Source organism: Hyla sarda, unplaced genomic scaffold (assembly GCF_029499605.1).
Source record: "Hyla sarda isolate aHylSar1 unplaced genomic scaffold, aHylSar1.hap1 scaffold_257, whole genome shotgun sequence".
Classification (NCBI taxonomy): domain Eukaryota; kingdom Metazoa; phylum Chordata; class Amphibia; order Anura; family Hylidae; genus Hyla; species Hyla sarda.
In genome coordinates this window covers 362,449-368,448 of record NW_026609257.1, presented here as the reverse complement: position 1 = coordinate 368,448, position 6,000 = coordinate 362,449, and the positions used below count along the sequence as shown (strand labels likewise).

General features: G+C 46.3%; 3 non-coding genes across 3 annotated transcripts; all 3 read left to right on the top strand.

Annotated features, from left to right (window-relative positions):
• Positions 1-127: 127 nt before the first annotated feature.
• LOC130323941 (U2 spliceosomal RNA) lies at positions 128-318 on the top strand. The gene has a single exon (XR_008869116.1). It is a non-coding gene; the product is annotated as a U2 spliceosomal RNA (small nuclear RNA).
• A 2,101-nt stretch (positions 319-2,419) lies between these two features.
• Positions 2,420-2,610, top strand: LOC130323940 (U2 spliceosomal RNA). The gene has a single exon (XR_008869115.1). It is a non-coding gene; the product is annotated as a U2 spliceosomal RNA (small nuclear RNA).
• A 2,076-nt stretch (positions 2,611-4,686) lies between these two features.
• LOC130323939 (U2 spliceosomal RNA) lies at positions 4,687-4,877 on the top strand. Its single transcript, XR_008869114.1, has one exon. It is a non-coding gene; the product is annotated as a U2 spliceosomal RNA (small nuclear RNA).
• Positions 4,878-6,000: the final 1,123 nt, after the last annotated feature.

The window sequence follows — 6,000 nt, the reverse complement described above, 5'->3', positions numbered from 1 at the left end:
TGTGTACTGGTGGTTGACTGCCCCCCAGCCCAGAGTGTGCATGGAAAATTGTCTGGCAGCCTCCCTGACAGCAAGCAGTGATAGTGCCCATGAAGGGGACCTTGTTGGGCCCGCCCCTTTCACGGTTATCGCTTCTCGGCCTTTTGGCTAAGATCAAGTGTAGTATCTGTTCTTATCAGTTTAATATCTGATACGTCCCCTATCTGGGGACCATATATTAAATGGATTTTTGAGAACGGGGGCCGATTTCGAAGCTTGCTTCCGTCGCCCTATGCATTGACCCGATATGGCAGTATCTTCGGGTACAGTGCACCACCCCCTTACAGGGTTAAAAAGAAAGATTCCTACTTTCATTGCAACCTGCTTGCTGGCTAGCCAGCTAGCCAGCCCTGTGGGCCTTGCTGCTGCTGCTGCTGCTGCTGCAGCCAAAAAACAAAAGGTGGTGCTGCTGCTGCTTCTGCTTCTGCTTGTGTCTGGCCGCTGTTGGAGCGTCCAGGCACAGGACTTCTGCTGCTGCTGACTAAATGGCCTCCTTAATTGGATCATTTGAGTAGCCAGCACACCTGTGCAGGTAGGGCATGACATGATAGGCAGCTGCCTTGATAGCGGGTGGGTGCTGAATGTTCCTAATTGACAAAATAAGATTAATGCTTATGAAGAAATATAAAATCTCATCCCTTCCCCAATATCGCGCCACACCCCTACCCCTTAATTCCCTGGTTGAACTTGATGGACATATGTCTTTTTTCGACCGTACTAACTATGTAACTATGTAACATAACATGGGGGGGGGGGGGGGGGGGTCTCCTGGCTGTTCACACAGGTGTGTCATTGCTGTACATTGACCATGCATTGCTTCTGTGGTATTGCAAAGGCAAAGACAAATGCTTCCAGCCATCCATCGCACTAATGGATTGGTCATCAGCCTGCTGTCTATGTCCCGCATCAATATAGACCAAAGTACAGAGGGTTAGGCTATGCTATTGTGCACCTACCTGATGCATCAGAAGGTGCGAGGCCCTTGCTAAATTCTGTGCACAGACTTTGAGATCTATGCTTTAGACTGTATCTAAACCTGCTCCAACATGGACTGACATTCTGGCCTACTTTCAGCCGATGCGACTTGTCTGTCGCTGAACAGTCGCTTTTTATGTATTCAGCACCTATGTATAATGTTGTAAAAATGCTCTAGAAGCTAAAGTCGCAGAAATGTCACACATATTTGGCCTGCAACTTTCTGTGCGACAAATTCAGACAGGAAAAATCAGTATAAATCCTTAGAAAATTATCCCCCAGTGTCTCCATCTGCTGGCGGTATTGAATAAGCATTGCTGCACTGATGGGGTATGCATTAGACGAAAAAAAAGAAGAAAAAGAAGAATAATACGCCCAGAAAAGAGGCGAAAAGGAGAAAAACGTAAAAAAACGTGAAAAAAAAGTAAGAGGAAGAGAAGGGAAAAAAAGGTGGAAATGGGTTTAAAAGTGATTTCGGCGGAGAAATATATATATATATATATATATATATATATATATATATATATATATACGCGCACACACACACATATATATAAACGTATTCTCCGTTGAGATATTGCAGCCGCTGCTGTGTCCAGGCCCAGGAGCCTTAGCACTGTGCTGTGATGTCACTCAATACCACTGACATCACTAGGTGTAAACAACATCTCTCCTTTGCTGTGTATGTGACTATGGAGCTGTTTGGTGATGTCGTCTATTATGGCCTTCATAGAAGCAACAGGAGATTGTTGCATCCATCTAGAACCCTCAGAACTACAGTGCTATGATGTCACTCACTTCCACAGGCCTTGCAGAGTGTAAACAACAACAACCCAGCTTTGTTGTGTATGTAACCATAGGGATTTGTGATGTCACCTAGAACCTTCACAGCAGCGACAGCTTTATGAGGAGCATCAGCACTGCTCTGCCTGAGCAGAACCATCACCGCCATAGGTTGTCAAATAACCCGGATTTAACCCACACAGGTAAGTCCAATGGGGTGCAGGCATGTCCTCTATGCTTACAGCTTCCCGTGGGTGTTGGTTTGATACCGTTTGGGGACAGCCAAGGAGGCATCTGCAGGCAACAAAGGTAGGTGTGTGCTTGTGTGTGTGTTTCCTATGCAGATCCTAAGCCCAGTGTCACATGCAAGTAGGAGGAGTAAGAAGGGTTCCTGGCAAATCCGGGTTATGGATTGCATTTAAAAAGGCCCCGTGGGAGTGCAATGGGCCCCTGTCTTGCTGCTTAGCAATAATGGTATGGGTTTAGGTTCTGCTGTGTGTACTGGTGGTTGACTGCCCCCCAGCCCAGAGTGTGCATGGAAAATTGTCTGGCAGCCTCCCTGACAGCAAGCAGTGATAGTGCCCATGAAGGGGACCTTGTTGGGCCCGCCCCTTTCACGGTTATCGCTTCTCGGCCTTTTGGCTAAGATCAAGTGTAGTATCTGTTCTTATCAGTTTAATATCTGATACGTCCCCTATCTGGGGACCATATATTAAATGGATTTTTGAGAACGGGGGCCGATTTCGAAGCTTGCTTCCGTCGCCCTATGCATTGACCCGATATGGCAGTATCTTCGGGTACAGTGCACCACCCCCTTACAGGGTTAAAAAGAAAGATTCCTACTTTCATTGCAACCTGCTTGCTGGCTAGCCAGCTAGCCAGCCCTGTGGGCCTTGCTGCTGCTGCTGCAGCCAAAAAACAAAAGGTGGTGCTGCTGCTGCTTCTGCTTCTGCTTGTGTCTGGCCGCTGTTGGAGCGTCCAGGCACAGGACTTCTGCTGCTGCTGACTAAATGGCCTCCTTAATTGGATCATTTGAGTAGCCAGCACACCTGTGCAGGTAGGGCATGACATGATAGGCAGCTGCCTTGATAGCGGGTGGGTGCTGAATGTTCCTAATTGACAAAATAAGATTAATGCTTATGAAGAAATATAAAATCTCATCCCTTCCCCAATATCGCGCCACACCCCTACCCCTTAATTCCCTGGTTGAACTTGATGGACATATGTCTTTTTTCGACCGTACTAACTATGTAACTATGTAACATAACATGGGGGGGGGGGGGTCTCCTGGCTGTTCACACAGGTGTGTCATTGCTGTACATTGACCATGCATTGCTTCTGTGGTATTGCAAAGGCAAAGACAAATGCTTCCAGCCATCCATTGCACTAATGGATTGGTCATCAGCTGGCTGTCTATGTCCCGCATCAATATAGACCAAAGTACAGAGGGTTAGGCTATGCTATTGTGCACCTACCTGATGCATCAGAAGGTGCGAGGCCCTTGCTAAATTCTGTGCACAGACTTTGAGATCTATGCTTTAGACTGTATCTAAACCTGCTCCAACATGGACTGACATTCTGGCCTACTTTCAGCCGATGCGACTTGTCTGTCGCTGAACAGTCGCTTTTTATGTATTCAGCACCTATGTATAATGTTGTAAAAATGCTCTAGAAGCTAAAGTCGCAGAAATGTCACACATATTTGGCCTGCAACTTTCTGTGCGACAAATTCAGACAGGAAAAATCAGTATAAATCCTTAGAAAATTATCCCCCAGTGTCTCCATCTGCTGGCGGTATTGAATAAGCATTGCTGCACTGATGGGGTATGCATTAGACGAAAAAAAAGAAGAAAAAGAAGAATAATACGCCCAGAAAAGAGGCGAAAAGGAGAAAAACGTAAAAAAACGTGAAAAAAAAGTAAGAGGAAGAGAAGGGAAAAAAAGGTGGAAATGGGTTTAAAAGTGATTTCGGCGGAGAAATATATATATATATATATATATATATATATATATATACGCGCACACACACACATATATATAAACGTATTCTCCGTTGAGATATTGCAGCCGCTGCTGTGTCCAGGCCCAGGAGCCTTAGCACTGTGCTGTGATGTCACTCAATACCACTGACATCACTAGGTGTAAACAACATCTCTCCTTTGCTGTGTATGTGACTATGGAGCTGTTTGGTGATGTCGTCTATTATGGCCTTCATAGAAGCAACAGGAGATTGTTGCATCCATCTAGAACCCTCAGAACTACAGTGCTATGATGTCACTCACTTCCACAGGCCTTGCAGAGTGTAAACAACAACAACCCAGCTTTGTTGTGTATGTAACCATAGGGATTTGTGATGTCACCTAGAACCTTCACAGCAGCGACAGCTTTATGAGGAGCATCAGCACTGCTCTGCCTGAGCAGAACCATCACCGCCATAGGTTGTCAAATAACCCGGATTTAACCCACACAGGTAAGTCCAATGGGGTGCAGGCATGTCCTCTATGCTTACAGCTTCCCGTGGGTGTTGGTTTGATACCGTTTGGGGACAGCCAAGGAGGCATCTGCAGGCAACAAAGGTAGGTGTGTGCTTGTGTGTGTGTTTCCTATGCAGATCCTAAGCCCAGTGTCACATGCAAGTAGGAGGAGTAAGAAGGGTTCCTGGCAAATCCGGGTTATGGATTGCATTTAAAAAGGCCCCGTGGGAGTGCAATGGGCCCCTGTCTTGCTGCTTAGCAATAATGGTATGGGTTTAGGTTCTGCTGTGTGTACTGGTGGTTGACTGCCCCCCAGCCCAGAGTGTGCATGGAAAATTGTCTGGCAGCCTCCCTGACAGCAAGCAGTGATAGTGCCCATGAAGGGGACCTTGTTGGGCCCGCCCCTTTCACGGTTATCGCTTCTCGGCCTTTTGGCTAAGATCAAGTGTAGTATCTGTTCTTATCAGTTTAATATCTGATACGTCCCCTATCTGGGGACCATATATTAAATGGATTTTTGAGAACGGGGGCCGATTTCGAAGCTTGCTTCCGTCGCCCTATGCATTGACCCGATATGGCAGTATCTTCGGGTACAGTGCACCACCCCCTTACAGGGTTAAAAAGAAAGATTCCTACTTTCATTGCAACCTGCTTGCTGGCTAGCCAGCTAGCCAGCCCTGTGGGCCTTGCTGCTGCTGCTGCAGCCAAAAAACAAAAGGTGGTGCTGCTGCTGCTTCTGCTTCTGCTTGTGTCTGGCCGCTGTTGGAGCGTCCAGGCACAGGACTTCTGCTGCTGCTGACTAAATGGCCTCCTTAATTGGATCATTTGAGTAGCCAGCACACCTGTGCAGGTAGGGCATGACATGATAGGCAGCTGCCTTGATAGCGGGTGGGTGCTGAATGTTCCTAATTGACAAAATAAGATTAATGCTTATGAAGAAATATAAAATCTCATCCCTTCCCCAATATCGCGCCACACCCCTACCCCTTAATTCCCTGGTTGAACTTGATGGACATATGTCTTTTTTCGACCGTACTAACTATGTAACTATGTAACATAACATGGGGGGGGGGGGGGGTCTCCTGGCTGTTCACACAGGTGTGTCATTGCTGTACATTGACCATGCATTGCTTCTGTGGTATTGCAAAGGCAAAGACAAATGCTTCCAGCCATCCATTGCACTAATGGATTGGTCATCAGCTGGCTGTCTATGTCCCGCATCAATATAGACCAAAGTACAGAGGGTTAGGCTATGCTATTGTGCACCTACCTGATGCATCAGAAGGTGCGAGGCCCTTGCTAAATTCTGTGCACAGACTTTGAGATCTATGCTTTAGACTGTATCTAAACCTGCTCCAACATGGACTGACATTCTGGCCTACTTTCAGCCGATGCGACTTGTCTGTCGCTGAACAGTCGCTTTTTATGTATTCAGCACCTATGTATAATGTTGTAAAAATGCTCTAGAAGCTAAAGTCGCAGAAATGTCACACATATTTGGCCTGCAACTTTCTGTGCGACAAATTCAGACAGGAAAAATCAGTATAAATCCTTAGAAAATTATCCCCCAGTGTCTCCATCTGCTGGCGGTATTGAATAAGCATTGCTGCACTGATGGGGTATGCATTAGACGAAAAAAAAGAAGAAAAAGAAGAATAATACGCCCAGAAAAGAGGCGAAAAGGAGAAAAACGTAAAAAAACGTGAAAAAAAAGTAAGAGGAAGAGAAG